General features: G+C 40.1%; 1 pseudogene; it reads left to right on the top strand.

The window, feature by feature from the left end:
• Positions 1-4,899: 4,899 nt before the first annotated feature.
• The window catches only part of LOC117524202, a 69,151-nt pseudogene continuing 49,306 nt past the window's right edge, over positions 4,900-24,744 (top strand).

Below are 24,744 nucleotides of genomic sequence, written 5' to 3' on the forward strand. Positions count from 1 at the left end.
GTACACGGACCCACAACAGGGGGCGCAATGAACGGACAATAGAGAAAGGTGAATAACAAGTTTTACTGTTGTGAACAGGGCACAACCAATACAACAATTAATACTTTAGAGTTGTAAGTCGAAATCTGCTGGTGTTGTGTGGGCAGGCTCGAAGGTAGGAGACGTCCGTCCCAGTCGAACCGGAACCACCCAGATTTCCTCTGCCACCGAAAACCAGGAGTACTGGAACCGCCAAGTCCCGAATTCCCAGGTGGCCACTGCCTTCGCTCGTCGGATCCGGTACTGCTGGCGGGAAAGAGCACAAACACACAGGTATGGATGCGACAGCACCCAGTAGACGGAGAGGGGAGAAGCCGCCTCCACCTCTTGTAATAATGAAGCAGGAAGGTGAGTACTTATCCGAGCAAGGTGCTTTCTGTAATCAGCTGTCCTGAAATGGTTTAGCAAGGTTTATCAGAGTCCTCAATATATATACTAGCAAAGAAGGTTACCTTAATCTCAAGGCGATATCTCGGCACTGAGGTGGAGACGCTGTCCTGCTGATATACTCCGTCCTGAGTGCAGTCAGCTGTGTCTAGTAATGGGTGACAGCTGTCACCCTGACAGCCTTCGTCGGCGGCAGCGCCCTCTGGTGCCTGGAGCCCGCACTCCAGGCAGGGCGCCCTCTGGTGGTGGTGGGCCAGCAGTACCTCCTCTTCAGCGGCCCACACAACAGAGAGAAAAGGCTGGATGATGTGGTGAGAGTAAATCAGGAAGTAAAAGAGATTAGCAAGGAAGAAGTGAGGGCTGCTATGAAGAGGATGAAGAGTGGAAAGGCAGTTGGTCCAGATGACATTCCAATGGAGGCATGGAAATGTCTAGGAGAGATGGCAGTAGAGTTTCTAACCAGATTGTTTAATAAAATCTTGGAAAGTGAGAGGATGCCTGAGGAGTGGAGACGAAGTGTGCTGGTTTCTATTTTCAAGAACAAGGGTGATGTGCAGAGCTGCAGTAACTACAGAGGCATAAAGCTGATCAACCACAGCATGAAGTTATGGGAAAGAGTAGTAGAAGCTAGGCTTAGAAAACAGGTGAAGATCTGTGAGCAGCAATATGGTTTCATGCCGAGAAATAGCACTACAGATGCAATGTTTGCTCTGAGAATACTGTTGGAAAAGTACAGAGAAGGACAGAAAGAGTTACATTGTGTGTTTGTGGACTTAGAAAAAGCTTATGATAGGGTGCCAAGAGAAGAGTTGTGGCATTGTATGATGAAGTCTGCAGTGGCAGAGAAGTATGTTAGGGTAGTGCAGGACATGTACAAAAATAGTGTGACAGCGGTGAGATGCGCAGTCGGAATGACAGACTCATTCAAGGTGGAGGTGGGATTACACCAAGGATCAGCTCTGAGTCCTTTCTTGTTTGCAGTGGTGACGGACAGGTTGACAGATGAGATCAGACAGGAGTCCCCATGGACTATGATGTTTGCAGATGACATTGTGATCTGTAGTGAGAGTAGAGAGCAAGTTGAGTCTAGTCTGGAGAAGTGGAGATATGCTTTGGAGAGAAGGGGAATGAAAGTCAGTAGAAGCAAGACTGAGTACATGTGTGTGAATGGGATGGAGTGCGGTGGAATAGTGCAGTTACAAGGAGTATAAGTGGTGAAAGTAGATGAGTTTAAATATTTGGGGTCAACTGTTCAAAGTAATGGAGAATGTGGTAGAGAGGTGAAGAAGAGAGTGCAGGCAGGGTGGAGTGGGTGGAGAAAGGTGGCAGGAGTGATTTGTGACCGAAGAATATCAGCAAGAGTGAAGGGGAAAGTTTACAAAACAGTAGTGAGACCAGCTATGTTGTATGGTTTAGAGACAGTGGCACTAACAAAAAGACAGGAGGCAGAGCTGGAGGTGGCAGAGCTGAAGATGTTGAGATTCTCTTTGGGAGTGACAAGAATGGACAAGATTAGGAATGAACATATCAGAGGGACAGCTCAGGTGGGACGGTTTGGAGACAAAGTCAGAGAGGCGAGATTGAGATGGTTTGGACATGTGCAGAGGAGGGACCCAGGGTATATAGGGAGAAGGATGCTGAGGATGGAGCCACCAGGCAGGAGGAGAAGAGGGAGAACAAAGAGGAGGTTCATGGATGTGCTGATAGAGGACATGCAGGTGGTTGGTGTGACAGAGGAAGATACAGAGGACAGGGTGAGATGGAAACGATTGATCTGCTGTGGCGACCCCTAACGGGAACAGCCGAAAGACAAAGAAGAAGAAGACGATCAACAGCTTTCATGGGAATGTCTCCATCAGGGTTGGCGAGTGTCGCCATGCAATTCACCAACAGAACAGTAGGGGGCATGATGTTTTTCGTGAAACCAGAAAGTGAGATTCTGGGAAATTAAGTAGTTAGCGGACTAATCACAGACCTTGCGGTGTCCATCATCTCCACGTACAGTTATGATTTTTTGGAGGAGCTCATCAGGCTACGGAGAGGGGCTTAGGGGGGTTCGCAGTGACACAGATGACTACAAATAGCTACAGAGATGCGGATACGGAGTAGCATAAATCGGGCTTTACTGAGTAGTGCCTGTCACTTTAAATGGAAGGAAGCTGCTGCTTGCCACGCCCACCTCATGATATTGAGGGAAGGGCACTTGCTTTCTCCATGTGGGTGTGTCATACAAAGAGAAGGCTCCAAATGTAAAGCGTTTAAAAAAAATCCCCACACTTTATGACCCCTTTAATAAATGGCTGCATGTGCTTTAACTAATTTATCTTGTTGGAAAATCTTTACATCCAGGAAGTACAGTTAGAAAAACTCTTCCACGGTATTTAAGCAAGGATTTTCATTATTCTCCGTGCAGTATTTCTCAAAGATACTAGATGTTTCTCCCTCCGAAGGATCTGTTCAGATCAAGGTTCCCACACGCGGGGGGGTTGGGGGGGTCCGATCTGCCCCGCTGTTGTTCCTTTTTCTCAAGGCGCTGTCCTGCACTGGTCCCGGCGTTGATGACGTCAACAACAGCAACTGCGATCAAGTTAGATCAGGACAGGATTCCATCGAGTACAAGTGAAATCGATTTCAAAATAAAAGTTTTTTTAACGCAGCATCATTTAAATTAAAATATCAGCAAATGATCTTACAAAGATTTTTTTTTAAGTGTTTTAATATATAGGAAAAGTAAAGGGTCATTTACTGTAAGTATTTCTGGTACGTAGGTATGACCAGTATGGTTGTTACGTGCAGTGTGCCAATCTGGAATTTGTTTTTGATAACAAAATTCAGGTACTGTGCAAGACGTCCAGAAGTGGAATTTATTCATTCATTCATTACCAATTCATTTCCGGGTTGGGGTCACAGTGGCAGCTCATTCCACACTTCCATATCCTTGACCAAGTCCTGTAACTCTTCTCGGGGGATTCTAAGGTGTTCCCAAGCCATTTGGAACATATAATCTCTCCAGCGTGTCCTAGGTCGTCCCCGGGCCTCCCCGGTCGGACATCCCTGGAAGACCTCCCCAAGGAGACATCCAGGGGGCATCCTCACCAGGTTCCTGAACCACCTCAACTGGAAGTGCAATTACTGTTCAAATGACCAAAGTTTCAGCTATTTCAGATAAATTCAACCCTAATCCCTATCACACTGTTTTCTAATCTTGGCTCTCTAGACTCAAAGTACAGCACATTTTCCATTTGTTCCTGATTAGTTCAGGAACAAATGGAAGATGTCAAGAGCCTAGTAACTCTGCGATTACTTGATCTTGAGTGGTTTTGGTTAGGATAAGGCAGTGTTTCCCAATTCGGCTTCTTGGGACCCAAAGTAATGCACGTTTTCCATTTGTTCCTGATTAGTTCAGGAACAAATGGAAAATGTGCTGTACTTTGATCTGGAAGTGGAAGTTTCATTTCATTTCAGATAAATGCCATCAGAGCAGATCTGCTCTGATTAGTTCCGGAACAAATGGAATATGTGCATTACTTTAGGTCCCAATGACCCGGATTGGGAAACATTGCCTTATTCTAACCCAAAACCATTCAAGATCAAGTAATTGCAGAGTTACTAGGCTCTTGAAACCCTTTTTCTGATGCAAGAAGCCCTTTCAAAAATGGTGGTCAGTTTCAGGAGAGCAAAAAATTTCACTTTCTTCCAGTTTGTCCACTGTGCAGAACATGATGATGGGTTTAGGGCTGAATGGAAAACAAAGATTTCTGATTTATGTCCTACGTTGTTTGAGAAATATAGTTTAGGAGTACAGCAGGTAGCAGAAGGAGCTGATCTGCCAATATGTAGACCTGGTTTTGAATTCTGCTGATGCTACATGCCTTTGGACAAGACACTTCATTGGACTGGTGATCCGTCCTGGAGGAGTCCTAGAATCTCATCTGTTTTGCACTCTGGCATCCACAGATAAGTGACTGTGTCACGTACTGAGATTGCATTGAGTTTGTAATTGCACATGTGCACTACCGGAAAACTAGCTTCTGCTGTGTTGAGATTGATCAGGTGTATGTTACTAGTTGCAACTGAGAAACAAGCTCAGCATTTGTGAATAAATGTATTTTGCATAAAATACATTTCAGTAAAAAACAACAATATGTTTAAGTACAAGACGATGCTTGGGAATACAAATGAAAACTGGGACATATAAGAAATAAATGTTTGCAATCTCAGTATAACAATCTGTGCTCAGTCTGTAAGTACATGCCACCAGTAAAAAAAATTAATATCTTTATAACATACCAGAAAAAAGCAATTTTTTGTATGTTTATTAAGCATTTGCTCCAAAACTAAGAGAATATGATTACACTTAATCACAGAAATCACTTTTGTCCCTCTGTTTCCGTCCATCCATCCAGCCAACTGAAATTGGTTTTATTTTGAAGGTTAAAGCCGGATGTTGTGTTACGCTGACTAGTTTTACAGCTGACTGAGGTGGAGGGAGGCAGTCAGCCTGCGACAGAAAAACAAGTATGAGTCGAACGTTTGGTATTGTTTTCTTGTTTTAAAAGAAACAGAAAATCACCAAACATAGGGATACGTAGAGTCGACGTAATTTTGTGGCTTTTGGTGGCTTGAGTTAGGTAGTATTTTATTTTTTTATTTATTTTTTTTCGTGTGTCGTTTGGCCGTTCTCGCTGGAGTGAACACTAAGGTAAGCCTCGAAATCACAAATCAACTATTCGAGTTGGTGTTTTCTTTTTTATTTATTTATTTTTGGACGAGATACTTTGTCCTCTCCAAGTACCGTATGTCCATTTACCTTATTAGTTCCGGGAAAATAAATCTCGAACTGTATTTAAAGTTGGGACACAAAAATAAATGTTAGCTTAATTCGCCTGACTTCCAGCATTTGACGCTGCTCTTTGTCCGTTCAGTGACAAATCTGCTCCTGATTCATATAAACTCATTTCTATTAGTTATTCTAATCTGTGTATTGTTGCTGTTCGTGTTTAAGATGTAATTATGTTTGTTCAATCTTACTTATTGTAGTGCTGCTACTGAAGACTTGAGGCTTGTATTTTTATTTTTTGGGCTAATTTTTGTACTATTCTTCTTTGATTGACCATAAAAACACGTTTTTCTCCATTACAAGTCTGCTTGGGAAGTGGATCTGTTAGAAGCACAATAGGCTACACAATGAAACACACTTCAGAAAACACCACACACTGTTGAATGGTGTCACATGTCAGGTTAACTATACAGCATTTAATATCTAGACTTAAAGGGCTTATATTAACGAGCAAGTCACCACACATTTACAAAAAAAAGGCATATTAAACGTATTTAAAAAGTACTCCAACATTATTCCTCCTGAATTAAAAAAAAAAAATCTATTTCAATCTTTGCCTCCTGCTAGCCACGCCTCCTTTCCAAAGGGAGGGACATGCAGTTCTGTCTTTTGTCATTACCCACAATTCAGTGTTGCGCATCCGTGCATGCTTGCGAAATCATTGGAAGAATTGGTGCTGTTATCTTTTATGAAGCAGAAATAAATAAACAAGTATTCTGAACAGAATTCAAGTAGGTTGAGTCAGGTCAGCAGGACTACTTTAGTTCCTTGAAGATGTTTCACTCTTCATCCAGTTGTAGTTGTAGTAATGAGAGACTCAAATATTTATCTTCTGTGGGGTCACCGTGATGTTAAGAAAGTCTTTACATCACTGTGACAACAATAGACTAAGGACTGCCAACATGGCAACACCCAGAGCAGCAATTTTTGGGCTTCATAATGGTTCTTCCGGGGCTCTGTAGAAAAATCTACGGGTGACATTATGAGGGTTTGTCGTGTGTGTGTGTGTGTGTGTTAAGGACCTTGCCCAAGGACCCTTAGTGATTTTTCCAGTCACCACGGAGAAGAGGACACCGGCTACCACAGACTGGAAGAACATTCGCAGGAGTTTATGGCAGATCCTGAAGGACCCTAATCTCCTCAGGAAGTACAGTCTGCTCTGTCCCTTGTATTGAATATAATATAAATTCATTGTGGATCATTACAAATACTTTGATTTGGAAAAAGTACCAAGTATCACACGGTGAGAAGCTGTACTCTTGATGATTGCAGGCAGGGATGGAACCTATGTCCTTGGTGATGTTTGTGTTGGGCTGTTGTGCATGGTGCACAGCAGCTTGTTTGGAAGGACTGAGAGTGATTGTTGGGAGTGTAGGCCATATCAAGGTACAGAGAGTACTGTATGTTGCAGAGCCACACCTATTTTGCAGACACGCCCTCTGCTAAGGGCACCATGGTAACACACTGATTTAGGTCAGACAAGGTTTGCTTAGCAATGACAAGTATGTGAACAAGTGTAACAGATTCCATTACGTGTACTACAGAGTGCTGAACTGTAGGATTCCATTCGGATAAAGTCTTAATTCACTTCTTTTGGTTGTTTAAAAAAATCTGACTAATTGCTGAAATGGAATAAAGTCCATGCTGTAGCAGATATGTGGTTGAGTCCCATTCACTTCAAGCCTGATTTACCGTAATAATCTGACTTCACACCAGGCATTGTGTAGGAGTAGATATTTATCAAGGGCTGACACACAACCTTTCAAGTTCCATCCAAGCTGAGCAGTTAAACATGGTTACAGACTGTAAATTTAAAGGCTAATTGTGTATGGAAAGCATGTTTCATTTACTGGTTTTCTCAAACATTAAATTAAGTTGTTGTGCACCGATACTCATTCAACAACCCTCCTAGTTCGAGTGAAGTCAGTAACTGTTTTTTTACTTCGTGTTTTTTTTTTTTTTTTTGAGATGCTCTGTGGAAGTGGTTGTCAACTCTGGAAGTACAGATTCCTGAAAATCTCCCCGTTTGGTGTTTGAAAATAAAAAAGAAAACTGAGACCTAATTTGAGGAATAGTCTTTTCTTTCTTACATGTACAGTTAAGGGAAATTCAACACTTAATGTCTGCAGCGTGTATTTGCAATATTATTATATACCTTATATTTCTTTATGATCTATGTGTGCTTCTGAGTAACTTCTGATAAGTTTATTTATATACTAAGGATGACTATTTCTGAACAGACTATTAAAGGAATCATCTACTTCATGCCAACTGACAGAAAAGCTTTTAAAATTTTCAAATGAGTTGGCATCAAGTTTATCTGCAGGGTCAGGCCTCGGCTCCCCATGACCCTGAGCAGAAGTAAAGCTCATCTTCAATATTGTTTAAAATGAGAAAGCAAAGTTGTGTTTTTCTCTCTCCTTTTTTGTTTGTTTGTTTTTTTGTGGGATCAATAACTAAAAGCCATGAACCAAACTGAGAGTTTTGGTCGTCTGTTATGACCATAGTTATTTCTGGAACACAACGAGCCTGCTGGTTGGATAAATTTTTGTGGTGTTGCTAAATGTGGAAACTCAGTTGCAAAAAGATTTGGATTTATTAAACTAACTGATGGGGGAATTGTGGCCTGCACCAGGAAACCAAGAGTAATGTTTTGTGCAAAAAACCTATTGTGTACAAAAATGATTTTATTTTTTATGCACACAGACGCCCCCACATAAATGAGTGTAACTTCAAATTGTCTTTCACGCATTACAAAAACAACAAAGGACCTTTTTATGTCTTCAGGCCCCCAGCTTCATTTTTTTTCATGTTCTACACAACTGTTCGTCCCATTGAGAGACTCATTATTTGACACATTTTATCCATGGGAAACTATTCCTGTCACCATCAATCAGATCCTCTGCTAGTCTGTTGAATTACAGTGAAGGACCGCCATATGATGTTGACATCATAAGCGCAACTCCTAAACCGCCTGACGGCACATCATATGAAGATATGCGTGAAGTACAATTCTGGAGACAGTTGGACATTTGTTGTTTTTTGTTTTTTTTTAATATGTATATCGTATTTGTTATTTAAGTGTATAAATAGATTTGTTGGGCTTCTTCAGACAAATGTTGACTACTTAATTAAATGAGATATTTCATCATAAACAATTGAATGTCATGACAGAGTCGGGGGGGGGGGGGGTTGTTTAATCATGGTGTGATCACAGATCTCTCATTTCATATATATCGGGCAAATAACGTACTGTGGTTTGGACCTTTTTAATTATGCCTGTCACGATAACAGTTTTAGCTGGATGATACATTGCCAATACAAACAACATCAATGACAACACCATTTTAAGATGTTTGACATGGTACAAAACTAAAATATAGTAACGTAACTGTAAGGTATATGATACAATGAGTAGTATATTTTATATGCAGTCATTTCGGAATTACTGGCACCCCTTTTTTTTTTTTTGGAGTGTTGTTTGTCCTTCGGCTGCCTCTGTGTGGTCAGCATCCCCTAGTGATGGGTAACAGTTAGTTTATTTTTTAAATTAGAACTGTTTATTTTATTTATTTCTAAAGTTATTGAACAAAAAAGTGCCTTTTTTTAAAGTGAAATTAGGCCTATCATGATAAATTTTGCTAGATGATATATTGTTTCAGAAAATATCACGACAGTAATATCAGCGTCACCTTAAGAAAATTTTATTGTTTTTGTACCACAATACTACATGCACTGGTGGCCTTTTTTTTTTTTTTTTTTTAAGAATTTCTTACTTGCATTTGGTGAAGTCAAGTGTTGTTTCTGTGGAAGGGAACAACCCATGAATTCAAATGCATCTTACGTTATTACTTGTGGTACCACTTTGTCTCATTGATTAGTGCAGATGGAACAAAGTGGTATTGCAGGCCTGGGCTTTGAGTTGCTTGTGAGTGAAACTACATAATGGAAACATATATGACAGTTATTCAACATTCAGAATGTTATTCATACTTGCCAAATACGTACTTAATGTTGTGACTGTGCACATGTCGGTCTTCCTGTGTAACTAAAAAGCAAATTGTTGACTCAGCCATGAGAACTGACCATGAGAACCACTTGTCCTTTGACCAATACTTTACTTCCATTTATAGTTTTGGTTTTCACAGGAATCTGTTACATAACACACTGAACTTCTTCACATTAGCAGATGGCTTTGAGGAATAGGCCTGTTCCTCAGAAGACATTTTTACTTTCTTTAAACACACATGAACAGTAGATCAACACAATAGCTTATCACTTCTTCGGGATTGTGTGGGTGTCTTAGTGGCTTTTCTCTCTAGACATCTTGCTCTCACTCTCTGTTTTTGAAAACTTACTACTCCAGACAGATTGTGGCTGTGATTGGAGAAGTTTTACATAGTTCAAGTTTTGCATTTTCCATCGCCACACACAGTTTTATAGTGGAGAGGAGCAGAGAATGATTATCATACCACAAGACGGATCAAATCTCGGCTTGCATTTCTCATGTGCGTTTTGACAAACAGTAGCTGAACTTTCAAGTGTTCAAGAAAATTCTCTATACCACGTGATCATAAAGCTGTGTAACTGGTAATACAAAATGCAAAGCTTGCACTTTGTACAATTATCTAGTATCAGCCACAGAAGCCTGGAACTTCTTCAGGGTTGTCTGGCTGTCTTGATTGCGTTACTCACTCATCTCTTTTCTTGCACGGTCAGTCAGTTTTTGAGAACTGCCTCCTTTATACTGATTTACTATCGAGTACCACACTGTATTTCTTAAAATTTGTAAATGAGTTCCAAGATGTATTCAGTTTCTTGGAATTGTTCACGCGTCCATCCCCTGATATATTTGTCATGTTGTACAGTTAGTTTTCTCTGAGTTTAACAGGGATAATTTTAGAAATTTTTATATACAGAAGCCTGTTGGTTTTGTTATATATATGATTTATTCTTTTTTTAATGTCATTTTAAAATGAAGACCAGTAATAGTTAAATGGTTCAGATGCTTTTTCTTGCCATTGTATATCCACTGGTTTGCCATTTAGAGTTGTTCTTAAAACCCATTATTTACACTTCTTTAAATCAGCTTCTTATCGAGCCATTTAAAATCAGACTACGTTTAATGTAGCCATTTACTGTAAATATAGTTTACTGGTAAATAATATTTAGTCGATAGTCCATGTAGTAAAGGGGCTTTAAACTGTGATTTTACTGAAAAGACATGCATCACATATTTAGGTTTATTTAATCTCTTCTCTCTGAAGAGGGAAAGAGGGTTTGAGTAATCCTGCAAACAGGCAGACAAACAGAACCACATAATCTACTTGGCGGCGACACTAAATGTTTTGATCTCTCATTTTGAAACATGTAGTTCATGAAGGACATCATGTTGTTGGTGAGATTTGTTATTGTAATCCGAGGAAATTTTGTGTAATAAAATAACAGAACAGTAGTGACTACAGGTGAGGCAGCCTCATTCTTCATCCAAGTGGAACTGCACGAGCACCATGAAATCAGGTCAGAAACATCTTACGTGTAAGGTGGGACGAGCAGCCTGTCCTTATTGAGATGGTTATATCAGAATACTGTTGGATGTTGTCTGGGGGTTTGTTTTTGTTTGTTTGTTTTCTTTTTCTGTGTGTTGTAGTCTTGTGTGCATCTGTAGAAGACTGTGTGACTAAAGGTCACCACAGACAAAAGAGGAAAATGATGCACTCAGACTGTTGATGCCACTGAAAACCTGCAACACACAAGACTGTAGAGGCTGTTGAGATGTCTGTGTGGGAAAGTTGCACCTTTTGTTTATGCCTCCACTTCACCTTTCATTGTTGAAATGATAGATCACTGAAGGATTGGTTTATTTGTCTTTGGATTAATTGAGGCTAGAAAGAGGTTTGATGTTGCAGAAGAGAAGCAGAATGCATCATTTTCAGCTGTTTCTGCCACTTTTTTCTTAAACATTTTTGATTGCTGATGTAATTCTAAATTATTGACATTTCCTTCGTTTGCTCATTCTCTTTTCCTCGTCCTCCATCTTTCTCATCACTTCCCTCCTCGCCACCCGGCTCGAGTTCCTAATTCATGCCTAACAACTGAACTAACAGACTGTTGTCTGCAATGTCCTCATGTCTCCACTGGGCACCAGGCCTAATCCTACTCTGGGATAGCAAGGAAGAAAACGTGATGGGAAGGAGCCGAGAGTGAATAAAGCTGGCCATAGTTTTGTGGTATCTCGGCTATACACTTGTGCCGCAAAGCTCCAGTTGTGGTGTTTGCATTCTGTGGATGATGCACGATGATGTCATTGCCTAAAATTGTTTGGATGGTAATTAAAGATGTTTGGGAGGTAGAGGGCTTAAAATATGATGAGTGGTGTACTTGATGTTTTAACAAGACAGTGACCAGAGTTTCTATATTTATAAATGAAATGGCATATTATGGGATTTAATGTCGGTTGTGCTTTCATTCTTTTGGGGGGGGGAGCAACTATGTTGGGGGTTTTACCTTAGACCATCTAGAAGGACCCGATAGCATGCTCCCCTGAAAGAAAATGTTGTACAATTTAAAGTTAAATGCATTAATTTGATGCACTTTGAGAGCATAATTAAGCTAAGACTATGACTAACTTTGTGTAAACTGGGATTTTTTTTTTTATGCTGTGCTATCTGATTTTTTTTTTGTGTGTGTGTGTGTGTGCTGTTCTTCAGACAGCACAAAATCCCAGTTTACTTTAAACCTGTTAACACCTTGAGACAGAAATTAGTTCACCTTAAGGACAGGATCCCTAGTTAGAAACAGAGCAATGTAGTGTATTCTATCAGATGTCAGGAAAACTGTAACGAACACTACATAGGTGAGACTAAGCAGCTGTTACACAAAAGGCTATACCAGCACCACAGAGAGGCCGCCAGTGGACCTCAGTCTGCAGTTCATCTCCACCTTAAAGACACTAACCACATGTTTGAGGATAAGGAACTTAAAATCTTAGCCAGAGAGGAGTGAAGAAGGCAGTATATGTGAAACCCAGCCTTAACCGAGGAGGGGCTCTGAGATGCACTTTGTCCCATGTTTACAATGGGGTACTCAGGTCCAAGCAGTTTCAGTCTTTTGTTCATGGTAATGAGTCATTCACATCATTGGGAGACTCGTCAGGAGAGGTGTCAGTCCCGTCGTTAGGAGGGACAGCTACCCTGTCATTAGGAGGGTGCTAACTAGAGCACAATAGGTGCTAATTAAAAGCAATTGTTTAGTCACTAGCCAATAGCAGTCTGCCTCTCAGTAGGAGGGGTCTGGTTAGGTTTAAAACTCCAGCTTTTGTGGCTTTTGTTTGTTCTTCTTGACAAGAGTCAAGACAGAAGTCAGACTACCAGAGCAAGAATTTTAGCTGAGGAAGCTTCTGCGATTTGAAGCGGAACATCCTCGTGTCAAGCAACCCAGTCCAGTCGAAGATTCAAGCTTCTCTACTATGGAAACCACCTGGACAACTGAGAGCCTTCACAGAAACTGATTAAAATAGTTTGGTTTAGTGAATAATTGCGGTGGATGTTGTAGTGTTTAACATTGTCAGAATGCAGTGGTGTGTTGAATACAGCCTCCTAGTTCTACTGCATTTGTTTCTAAGAACTTGTGTTCATACAGTGAGGAATGTTGTGGAGATGGAAGAGCAGACTGACATTACTTTAGAGATGGTAGAACTCCTCCTCTTTAGACAGAAAAACATAACTGTTAATTCACAAATGCCCTCAAAACTGCTCGTTAAACTCTAATTAATGGTCAGTAGCGCTCCTACACTGTCCTTATGGGTGTATGGAGCGCCTATTACCTAGCGGAAAATTGCTGGGTAATGTGCGTGAGACAGGGTAGGGAGTGTAACCCAACACTTCATTAGAGGGAGAAACTCTGGACAAAAACGCAGAACTTTTGATGTAGGAAAAGCATCTGTATAAGCAGATAGAAGCATAAACTGCACCTTTACCATGTCTGTGTAGGGAGTTATCTGTTCATTCACAGTCTTTACATTTCAATACCACAGTGTAAACACAAGATGTATTAATACAGTATCAACTTGTGTCAAATGAAGATGCTGATCCATACCAATTCTGGATCCTGAGCTAGCAGTAGTAGCTAAAAAGAAGAGATGTAAGAACAAGAAAAAGAGAGTGACCGAGTAAGTGGCCAGACAAGAGCAAATCTTAAATGGGCTTCTATTCAATGGAGTGACTTTTGCAAAGTAAAACATTACTGAGTAGGGAGTGTGAGTATTTGAGGGCCGATCTGTAATTATGACTGAGTAAACATGAAATGCATTTAGAAACTGTAAAAATGCCACTCACAAAAATAAATAAATAAAACGTTTTTTGTGAAATAAGGCTTTAATGCCAGTAAAAGTGTTGTCACACTATGACGGTTTGAGTAAACTCATTACTAACGAAATAATTTGGTGGTGAATATTGCTTAATCTGCCAGTCTCCAGTGGGTTTGGACCTCTGATGGGCAAATGACTTCACATTTCTACTGGTTATACAAAGTCTCTTTATGATTTAAGGTTGTAGAAGAAACCTTAAAGCATAGTTTTGACTAGACATTGCAGAAAAATGTGTGCCATCTTTATCCTTTTTGAGGTTTGGTATTTAATTGTTTTGAAAACACAAATTACATCTGAAATTGAAAGAATGCTTTAGCTCATGAATCAGTGGAGTTTGTGTGACTCACAATGAGTTGAGCAATTGTTTGCTAGTTTATTTACTATGTCATTGTCAGTAAAGGCGTCAGCAGACCCTTTATGCTCCAATTGATTTAATGAAGTGGACATTTTCCCTTTTGGTTGCGCCAGTGCACAAACATGCACTCTGCAGACAAATGATCAGTTATCTCACTCGGAGCACAAGTACTTTGCTTATCTGTACTTCACAGAATGGTCCACGTTCCAACTTTCCCTTAGAGCATCACAACCCCATTACGTGATGGATCCCTTAGAGATTTTGCCTCATTAACAATTTCTCGGCATGTGTACAAATGTTTCTGAAAGCAATATCATTTTATTCTTAATTTCTTTCCCAGCCCTGTCACAACAGTCATTACTTAATGGTTGTATGCGTGTTGCTGCAACAAAAGATTTTAACCCCTGAGTAATTGTTTTTGGATAAATCAATAATTGTTTTGTTTCATAAACCTTGGTAAATTGAAAAATACCCTCAAACAGCAATTCGTATCTTCTTCATATATGCTACTTTGATACCAACAGCCCAAAACAATTTATGGTGAGATGGCGAAAAGCTGTATTTGTTTTTTCCCCTTGATGAATGGCTTCAAATTAAATTAATTGAATACAATATTTGCTAGTTATTTGTATTATAAATGACTCGATCAACTATTTGTGGGTTGTAAAATTATAAATTTAAGCATGCCATAGTTTGAGGAATGAGACTTCTGGCCCCATCTTATGATTTCATTTTCAAAGAACAAAGGGAAAACCATCTCTCTTTTTATGAAGCTGTCATCTATTTGTGGCAGTAACTGGCACATACTGTGGTATGTGGTCAGTGCATTTTATGAAGGGGGCTGTAAAATTTTGTATGTTCACTAATTTAGAGGCAACAGCATTCCAGAGGAGCTTGTACAAGTGCTGTTCTGCCAGACTGGGGGAAAAAAGTCTATGTTCATATTTCTGTTAACCATCAGTGTTGGGAAGAAAAAGCCTGTCATCTTGGAAAGGGTCAGATTATGTGAGTAAGGTGGTGGATACATTTGGGGGGTATGTGTGTGCGCTCGCTCTCTCTTGTACCTTATTTGCACTTTCAGCAGATTCATGAGGTTTGAATAAGGGTGTATTCATACTGTCTATTCTGGACTGTGCCTAAGCACATTACACCCTTCAAATCTGGTCTGTTTGACTTGTGTGAGCGCTCAGTCTGGCCTGACTTGCAGAGTTGGTGTGGGACACAGTCCAGCAGGACCCGGCTGTTGCCACATGTAGGTTGACCACATAAAACGGTAGAGCATTTACTACTAATATAATATTACTGTTACTACTTGGATAATACAGTCTTCAATGCTTTCAAAAACGTTGGGTTACAAATGGTTCTGGTTACTTACCTTACTGATGAATGTAAATTCTGGTCAGTCCTCAGTCATCATCTGCTACATGCAAAAAAAATTTTTGTCATGCATGCACTATGATTTATTCAGTGTTTCTCAGATTTTTTTTTTTTTCTTTTCAGGACTGGTGGTACACACCAGAAAACCAAACTTGGTTTGCACTGTGCAGAAAAATGTGTAGCACTCTGGAACACAACAGTGAAAGTGTCTACATTAATTAGGAAATCCTACCATAGTCCTACAAATCTTTTATCATTTGTTTAAAAAAAAACCCCTGCAAAAATACAGATGTATTTTTTGATGAAATGAACACTTTTAACAATGAGTGGGTATATTGCATAAAAATGTCACATGTGCATATTAAAAAAATATTTAAAAGACTAGGATCATTCAGTTTCAGCATCACTAAACTCACTTCTGCCAACTGCATGGGTACAAACAGAATATTTTGCTATAAGTAAAATTTAAAGTGCATATTTATTGGTAGAATCTCTTTGTTCATCACTGTCAGATCTCTGGTTGCATGAACTACTTTTTTTTTTTTTTTTTTTTTTGAAGGTTTGACTCCAGAACCCCCTGTTAAACATTTCTCATTATTATTTTATCACCTTGCTGTAGTAACACTGGAAAGTAAGACAAGTAGTTACTTAGTTACGCCTGAATGTTGAGGTCCTAGAGAAGGCCAATGGCACACCCACATTTCATCTGGCTACGGTAGATAAATGGTTATTTTAGAGACGTGGGAGTGGACCGGTGGTTGCCATTGAGGACCCAAAGCTGATCTGTGGTGTTGTGGATGTGGCAATGTGCACCACCTGCACATGTGCCCCGACTTGATGTTTTTTCTTTGTCCTTGTTTGTCAATTGCATGGAGTGGTTGATCAGTTTGTTAATGCAAATTAATTTATCACAAAAGATTTACTACCAAAGGTTTTAAAATGCATGCAAGCTAGTATGGCAGAGTTGGGGGTATACGATTTTGTGAGCTTGCTCACAAGTCTCCATTTACCTTTGTAGTGATTAATATGTTTGAAGCAACCTGGTGTCTTTTGAGGTGTAAGAGCTGCTGAGATGAATTTAAACTATAAGAAAGTGCACTGCAGGGGCTCTAAGCTCCTAGGCTGATTTCACTAATAATTACTTCTTCAGCCAGACAGGGATCACTGAAGTAAGCTTGTTTCAAAATTCTGTCAAATTGAAAATCCTGTGTAGTTTAGAGTCCACATAGGATGGCCGGATTGTGTGTCTTTAGATTGTAATCTTTTTTCCTCCCGTCATTGTGACAGCTCCATGAGAGTATTAATACCTAATGTGATAGAATAGATCATGAGGAATGCTTTTCAAGTCATTCCCTCAAGATAAGTGAGGATTATCTGATTTACTGAATCTGTAAATGCACACAGGGAAAGTCGGTGAGAGCATCTTGAGGCCTGTCGCCATTGCGCACTTTTGCTAGGGCATGGATTATGGGTGGAATTATCAGGATGGAATTCAATGCAAGTGACAACCTGCCAAAGGCATTAGTGCCTCTTTAATGCGCAAGCAAAGAGCAGTGTTGTCAGAATTGCAAAATTAACAGGAAAAGCTCTAACGAGGACGTGCCAAGTGGGCCAGTAGCTATGGACAGCTGGCTCTTAATAAAAGAGGTGTTGTCCTGTGTCTACATTTATAGACATGTCTCAAGCAGAATCACCTGGATGTTTTTAGTGAACATATTTCACCTGTTTTCACCCACATTCGCTATTTCAGGCTTCACTTTCCAACATTTTTACTCTTATCCATGTAACAGTCAAAAAAACAAAGCTGTTTTGTTTTTTTTCCCTCCTCCCACCCTCCCACTCCAAACTACTAAAAACTAGTTTTATAATAAATTTAGTTATTAAAACTTTACCATTTTGTAGTCTTGAAATTGTTCACAAACTACAGTTAGACTGACTGAAAATATTTTCTGTGGAAAACCTAAAGCTTTTTAAACTAGGGATGCACTGATCTACAATTTTTCACTTCTGAGCTGATCCCGATACCTGAATTTGGATATCTGCCAGTATCGATATTTTTCCGACCCCATACCAGAACTCTGTTTGCTTTAATATTATGATTATCATTATTGTTTATTTTATGAGGATTTTCTTAAAAAAAAGGAGACCTGAAAGTTCAGCTACAATTTGCCAGAAGGTGTATTTAAGATGAACGCCTAGATTTGATGTTTTGGTGAAAGAATTAAGTACTTTTATTTTTTTTATAGACTTTTATAGCCTCATTCTTATAGACGTAAAGAGAAAAGACAGCTCTGTCTCTCCTTCTCAATTTTCAATTTCAATGGAGCTTTATTGATATGGGAGACATATGTTTACATTGTCAAAGCAAGTGTTAAGAGTATAAATTAAGTCCTCTGTCTGTCTGTCTCCCTCTGAATGTCTGTCTCTCTCCCCCTCTTTGTCTGTGTCTCTCTCCCTCCTTCTCTCCTTCTCAGTTTTCAATTTCAACGCTTTATTAACATGGGAAATATGTTTACATTGTCAAAGCAAATGTTAAGAGTAAAAATTAAGTTCTCTCACTGTTTTCATGCTGCGCAAACTTTGAACTTTTTGGAAACACGAAGCCTTTCAACTGTAAATTTCTAAATGGGCAATTCTATGGTAATGGAATTACAACAGCAGCAAAATCTGGACATATGGCATCTAACCATGACAGATTAGCTCAGATTGTAATTCTGTTACTGTAGAATTGCCCAAATGTATCATCAGTGACGCCCACGTGCAGGATTTCAGTGGAGATTCTTTTCCCTTTCAGTGGGCAGAATCTCTGTTCGGCTGTCCTCCTGAGCTACGATCTGAGCTGGCGATTCATTGCATTTCACATCCTTGGAACACTGAAGCGGCTAACATTTTAGCATGCATTTTCAGCAACAAGTCGGTTCATTTTTTGGAAAATCCGTGGTCGATGAACAGACAATTTGAAGCTGAGAATTGGGCAGAAATTTGCCGCTGCCCTCAGCTTCAAACACTGCGGAAGAGAGCTCTCTCTCAAACAGCTCAGCATTTAATTCTGATTTGAATTTGGCATGCCAACAAATTTGCAATCTTTCAAATGTGTTCTTAACATGAAAAGTATATCCATTTTCTAAACTTCCTTGTTCCAAAAGTGTCACTGTAGGGCTGGAGCCTATCCTAGTAGTCACTGGGCGAGAGGTGGGGTACACCTTGGACAGGCTGCCAGTCTGTCATAGGGCTGACACAGAGATAGACATCTTCACACTCACTTATACCTTTGGCCAATTTAGAGTTTCCACACAAACACGGGGAGAACATGCAAATCCCACACAGAGGGGATCAGGCCAAATTTGAATCTAGGATCTTCTGTTAGTACAATGTTGTTTTGACTTGGGCTTGCTCAGTGGATCAATATCTGATACACATATTTTGGCAGAAGTTTATGCTGGGTGGTGTTTGAGATACAATTCAAAATGGATACTGGATGACCTTGAACCAGGGCCCTTCTTATGCCATTGTGTATACAGTGTCATTGAGAAATTTTAAATTATTTAGAGGTTATTCCATCATTACTTTCTTTTTTCCTTAGTGTGACATAATTGCTTAGGGTTTGATATTTAACTCTGGTAGAGAACATGTACAATAGCCGTTATGGGCCTTTCACATCGGAAGCCTCAGCCACGGCATAAGCGTCACGGATTGGTCTAAAAAGTATTATTTTCAAAGAGATGCCTTGCGTTTTCAGACAAAAACCAAGCTAAAACGACGCCTCCCAGGAGCGCATGTCGCCGCTTGTCATCAGTTGCCGCGGTCAAAGTTCAACGCAATCCAACTTTTGCTGCTGTGCACTGTGATGTAGCTTCGCCCTGTCCAATAGAAATAAGGCATCAGGCCAAAACACTGAAGACCACAGTGGCAGAAACCACTGATCTGTATAAAACACTGTTATATACAGATCAGTGACAGAAACGTGTCACAGAACTGCTCATTTATACATGGTAGTTTTCTGAAGAAAATCCTCACAAAAAGGTTTGTTTTGTTTTTTTTACCTCAAAATTAATTTCTGATCACTGTAAAAAACCCCCAGAAAAAAACAACTTTAGAACACGTGTAAATAAAATAGTAAAAAAAAAGAAAAAAAAGATTCTTTAGAAACCTTTCTTCATCTGTAAATTAAAACCATAACTTACATGTTATTTCAGATTAGATGATTTCTTGTTTCACATAAGGAAGGTTGGACATTTATTTTTAGATAAATAAAATGGCATGGAAATGTGTACATTTTTAAGTCTGGTAGATTATTCATATTTCATTTCAACCAGAAAACAAATGCTGTAAATAAATACAAATGTTTCTTATAAATGCAACAGGAGGTAATTTATCAATGACTGCAGTGTGATTGTAAAGTAGGATTTCTTAATGTGGCATAAACCTCATGATGAAATCATTTTTTAATTGAGTCATTTCAACTTGTAATTACATCAGAATATGTGATTGCCTTTAATGCTGTGATCAGGACAGAGTAATTTCTAAAATATGAATTTGACTAGTGATTGTGAATGATTTAAAATGTGCACAACAGGCTTCTACCTGTGCAAATGTCTTTTGACTTTGCTTTGATTTTGTGGACATTTTTAATGATCCATTCATTATTGTTAAAATGTAAAATGAAACAGCTTTTTAAAAAATGATAAAATAGTTGCTGTTTAACAAGCCTTTTATTTAGAAGCAGGTGTTGGTTTGCTGGATTCTCGTGACATTTAACCAGATGAATGTGTCTTCAGCAGCTTTGACCTCTGGTGGTGGTGTAGAAGACACTTTTCTCCCATTTTGAAGAGCAGAGATGTTTTCTTCTTGCTGGACTTCATTGTGTTCAACTCATCACTGGACGTTTTTGAAGTGCGTCTGAATTTAGGGGGCCTGCACAGCAAATGTTCCTGATTGTAGGAGAAATAACAAATATTTCTTAAATATATGAAGAAACGCTAAACAGGAAAACCCCCCTGGAAAAAAAAAAGCCCTAAAAAAATCTAAGTTATTTAAAGTTGAGCTTTTGTGGTCTCAGAAGCAACAAAAAAAGCTGTAGCTTTTTTTTTAAATTTTTTTTATTAAAAATAAAAATAGACTGAACCATTTACAAATGAAAGTGTTCACTCAGCTCAACTGTGCTAAAAGGCTAAGCTAACCTTAGCCGAGTAAAACTTCAGCAGTGCAGTAACATTTTATTTTTAAATTATTCTCACCTTAGACTAAGCTGCAGAACTAAGCGCCGTTTATCATACTGGGTGTTTGTATGTATCCAAAAGTGAAGAATTTTGTATTGAGTCGGTCTGCTCCATCATCCAGGCTGCCTGTCTCACTCTGCCCCGGAATGATGCCTGAACTCCGGCTGCTCCATGCGACACTGCACGCTGTCGCGGTTTGATCGATCCTCACTCGGCTCGCATCACTCCGAAAAGTACCTCGGGAAAAAAAAAGCTTCTCTCAGCAGGGTGATGGTAGACTCGTTATTCTGCTGTTTTTTTTTTTTTTTTTTTTAAAGCTTTTTTGTGGTTCTACAGATCCAAGATGGTGATCGCTCAGCTTTTGGAGTTGTGGGAAAATCCAGAGTGTGACATAGCAACCCCTGCCCGCTTGTCGCGTTGAACATGTTAACGCCCCCAAGGCGCCTGACACAACCGGACACATTAACTGTTTACAGTTGCGATGTGAAAGGCCCTTTAGGACATTAACGGTGCCCTGTTGTGTTGTCCCACTTTGACAAGTGCAAATTTGTTGTTTTAAAGTGTTTTGATGTGGAGTTTTCTGAGATAATGAGCTTGAGAACCATGACACCGGTCACAGAAGTTGAATCCTGTTGTGCCTATCCAAATACTTGCAGAGCCTTCTTAACAAGAGGGAATAAAGGAGCATTTTGATTACCTCATCTGAGTTGCATACAATGCCAACAAAATTATCTCTCAGAAGAAGTGTCTTATCACAGGCAAGGAGCTTTCCTCTCTGGTGTGGCTGTGCTTGAGATTGTGTTTTAGTGCTTTTAGATTAATTTGTTACACATTTATCTAAGACAGTCTGACATCTGAAGGCAAAGCTGCAGTAACTTTGTGGAGAGATTCGTCACTAAAAGTCCAAAATCCAACCAACTGAGCCACAGTTCAGCTAACTATATCTATGATAATACAGTGCTGATATAACTTGTGTTGACCATATGTATGATTTAGAACATGTGCATTTTGATATTGCTCTTTTTAATGTTTTTGGGGTATTTATTTTTATGGTGACAAGCATTATACTCTGTCCAGAAATATGTTGCAGTTTACTTTGGCGTTTGTTCTGTTTCTGAACTGAGCAGCGTGATGGCTACTCTAATCCACTCAGGCCTTTTCTGTCTCAAGTGCAAACATCCAGTACCAACACACAACGGTTGTAGGAAATCCTGCTTTATTTATGAGATGCTTTTCTGAAAGTCCCACAGGGTTCTCTAGAGAATACAGGACAGCACACTCACAGTATTTGTAGACTCTGTCCCTGTCTCTTAGACACTTGCATTTGCATGCATATAAATGCAATTATATACACTTGCTGCAGGGGTTCTCTGTGCTTTTTGTGTAGTTTTGATTTGTTAAAAACACAGTTCATTTAAATGTAACCTCAGTCCTCATCAGTAGTGCAGGCAGAGCCCTTGGAAGATTGTTGCTGAATGTGGTGCACCAATGCTCAGTCCACACTGAATCACCTTGTAGCCACCAAAGAATAGGGTTGGGTATCGAGAACCGGTTCTTTTCGGGTATCATTAAGAAATGATTTGATCCACTGACACATAGCCTTTATGCTTAGCGATTCCTTTATCAGTCCTTCAGAGCGGCCGTTGTTTTTGAGAGTGTTTATTAGGAAAACTATAATTTGTCTACATTGACTGCAGACCCTGCAGTGGTTCTGTAATCAACCGCTTCTGGTTGTCAGCTATGCTTGAAGCAACGAAGCAGTGCTCTGACCTGCTGCTTCGTTGGTTCTCTGCTTCGCTGCTTTTCAGAAGCGACAACTCCGCTTCTTAACCCCCCTTAAAGCCATTAAAATGTCAAATGTGTGTCACTTTTATGCGGATTAAAGTCACTAACTGAGCTCTTGTCTTGCTGTGGGCAAGAAATGAGAATCGTCCTCCGTTCTGTTTGTACCGCTCCAAACACTGCACCGCTCTCTGCTGAGTCAAGTTAGAAAGATACGAGGTTTATTAGAAAACTAACCAGTAGTTTTATAAAAAAAACAAAAACTATATGGATTTGAATCATGTGCGATTACACCAGACATGCTTGAACCCTCATGTGCATGCGTGAGTTTTTTCATGCGTGTCGGTGACGTCATCCGCCTGTGGGCAGGCTTTGAGTGAGCACTGGTCCAGCCCTCTCGGCTGAAATCCTTTGAGACGCTGCTGGAGACAGCGCGCGTTGCTTTATCAAAATTTTTTCAGGACCTGTGAGAGATATCCGAGTGGACACTATTCGAGAAATTCACCTGGTTCTCAGTGAAAAGTTTAACGGCTGATGAGAGATTGTGGAGTTTCTTTCACTTTAAGGACAGCTCACAAAGCGGATCGGCGCGGTCAGAGGTGGCGTCCGTCTGGCTGTTTCGAGCTGAAAACATCCTAATTTAAGGCTCTGTTCACCCAGGTCGTCTTCAGAGAACAGAGAAGTTTCAGAAGAAGTCGGCATGAGGAGTTTATGCGGACATTCCACTGTTAAAGTTGATTTTGTAATGAAAGAACGTGCGGGCAAATTCGCCCAGTCGGTTCCATGACGACGCCGCAAATCCATCTGCGCCGCGACAGGAAAAACACCTCCGTGTTGAAAACCATTTGTAAAATTCAGGCAGCTTTTGATGGCTTTCAACAAGTGAGTATCTGAGAAATTGTTAAACAGCTGGGCATGTTCCAACTTGTCCGTTAAGGTTTCCAATGGAGGTGTTTTTCCTGTCGCAACCCCCCCGCGGTCAGGTCCGGCCCGACATGCGAATCTGCCCGCACGTTCTTTCATTACAAAATCTCCTTTAACAGTGGAATGTCCGCATAAACTCCTCATGCTGACCTCTTCTGAAACTTCTCTGACGATGACCTGGGTGAACAGAGCCTGAAATGTGGAAGTTTTCAGCTTGAAACAGCGAGATGCCGCCGCCTCGGAGCGCAGATCGCCGTCAGGCACCGTGGGCCGTCCTTAAAGCGACACTTACAGACCAAAATCTCTCATCAGCCGTTAAAATTTTTACCGAAAACCAGCTGAATTTATCGAACGGTGTCCACTCAGTTGTGCCTTACAGTTTTTGAAAAGTTTGATCAAACAAAGCAGCAGTCTCTGAGCCATTCGTAAACAATGAAAAAATCGACAAGAGGGTGGGCCACTCCTCACTCAAAGACTGCCCACAGGCGAATGATGTAACCGACAGGCGTGAAAAAACTCTCGCATGCCCACGAGGGTTCAAGCATGTCTGATGTAATCACACGTGATTCAAATCCATATGGTTTTTGAAAAAAAATGTCGGATACTTTTCTAATAGACCTCGTAGTCCAGTGTGAAGTAATAACTTCAAAGTGAATCGGCATTTCAAATCAAATGACACCTCCTTTCCAAATGTTGTAATACAGACAACAAACCAAAACATTTATTTTTCTCCCAAAATGAGACGTTGTCCATGTTTTATGAATTACATCCTGACGTGCAGTGCAGCCGGCGAGCTCAGCTTAGAGGCTATGGAGTTACATTTGTGCCATTAATATGTGAAAGTAAATGCTTTTGACAAAAGCTATAGATTTTCTTTACTTCTATTTATGTCTAGAGATCAAGGATCCAGTGACCAATTTCATATTTATTTACTTTAAGACTCAGTAAAATGTTGTTGACATAGAAACCTGTAAAGCCTACTTTTAGTTCACAGAAAATTCACAAGAGGTATCGATAAGGAATCGGATCGATAAGCGGAACCGATAATGTTATCAAGAGCCCTCCATATCAAAGAATACTGTAAAATTTTTAAAAACCTTAAAGTGGAAAGTTTACGAAAGCAGATGAGGTAATGAACTGTTTTGTGTGTCAGTGTAGCTACCTGAATGTGTAAGTTTCCAAGTATTTGTTGGGATCTCAGTGTACTTCAGCAAAAAAGCCTCCAGCTGTGTGCCCATAGCAGCATTCAAGAGTAGACCATGTACTTTAGGGGAGGTGATGGTCTAGTGGTTAAGGTGTTGGGCTTGAGTCCAGAAGCTCATGGGTTGAAATCCCTGCCTGACTGGAAAATCACTAAGGGCCCTTGGGCAAGGCCTTTAATCCCCTATTGCTCCTGGTGTGTAGTGAGCGCCTTGTATGGCAGCACGCTGACATCGGGGTGAATGTGAGGCAT

The sequence above is a fragment of the Thalassophryne amazonica genome, chromosome 14, assembly GCF_902500255.1.
Source record: "Thalassophryne amazonica chromosome 14, fThaAma1.1, whole genome shotgun sequence".
Lineage (NCBI taxonomy): Eukaryota > Metazoa > Chordata > Actinopteri > Batrachoidiformes > Batrachoididae > Thalassophryne > Thalassophryne amazonica.